Source organism: Apteryx rowi, unplaced genomic scaffold (genome assembly GCF_003343035.1).
Source record: "Apteryx rowi isolate R43461 unplaced genomic scaffold, aptRow1 scaffold_172, whole genome shotgun sequence".
Classification (NCBI taxonomy): Eukaryota; Metazoa; Chordata; class Aves; order Apterygiformes; family Apterygidae; genus Apteryx; species Apteryx rowi.
In genome coordinates this window covers 1067072-1067993 of record NW_020447997.1, presented here as the reverse complement: position 1 = coordinate 1067993, position 922 = coordinate 1067072, and positions in this window count along the sequence as shown.

Genomic DNA, 922 nt, shown 5'->3' with positions numbered 1-922 from the left:
GCGGCGGCCGGGACCGGGCACCCCGCGGCCGCGACGCGACCCAGCGCGGCACGGCACGGCACACCCAGAGAAAAGCAGGACCCACATGCACAGCTGCAGTCCCCAGGGCTCGGCACGCACTGGAGTACCACAAGGGGCACCCATAAAAGCAAACCCCCCCAACTCACCCAAACATGCTAGCACACAAATCTCAAAATGTAGCTTTTGTACCAATATCCGTGCTCCAAAATATATTATCGCACTTAGCCTGACTTCTAATATCCTAAAATAGGCTTAAACACTTTTAATATACCTATGTACAGTCTTACTTTGCAACATAGAATTGCATATGAATACACCAAGCTTTAAACGTTAACTGGCAACTTCCTTTTAAATATACAAAATTTAAAACACATAACATGCCAAAGCATAAAAATATCTATGTTATACAAGAACACACATTCATATAAAAAGTGCACTTCTCTGAAATGGGTGATGCTACAGCTGAATTAGCCTTATGGTTTCCATGTGTGTTGAAGAACCCATGCTCTCTTTTGGGTCCTGACATTTCTACAGAAAAATCACTTTTTTGTGTCCTAGCTCTCTTTTTTCCAAACACCACTGCAAGCCTAGGTTGCAGGGAAGTTTATCTCATGTTCATAGGCTACTCAGATACAACAGCATAGCAGCCTAACAAAAATGCACTGCTTTTCATAATGCCAAAGATTTTGATCCCTGTGCATAACCTGGTGCTCTGTTATATATAGATCTCAAGCCTGCAGAGCCCCCAGGTGGCACCTACTTGCCACCACCTGGGTCTCGGCCTACTACTTACCATATAAACTGGGTTCTTTTCTGACCCTAGGTGCTGAGGGCTATAATACCCCCTTCTCTCCAAAAGTGATCAGATAATTTTAAAAAATCTCTGCAGCTATCAGTATAT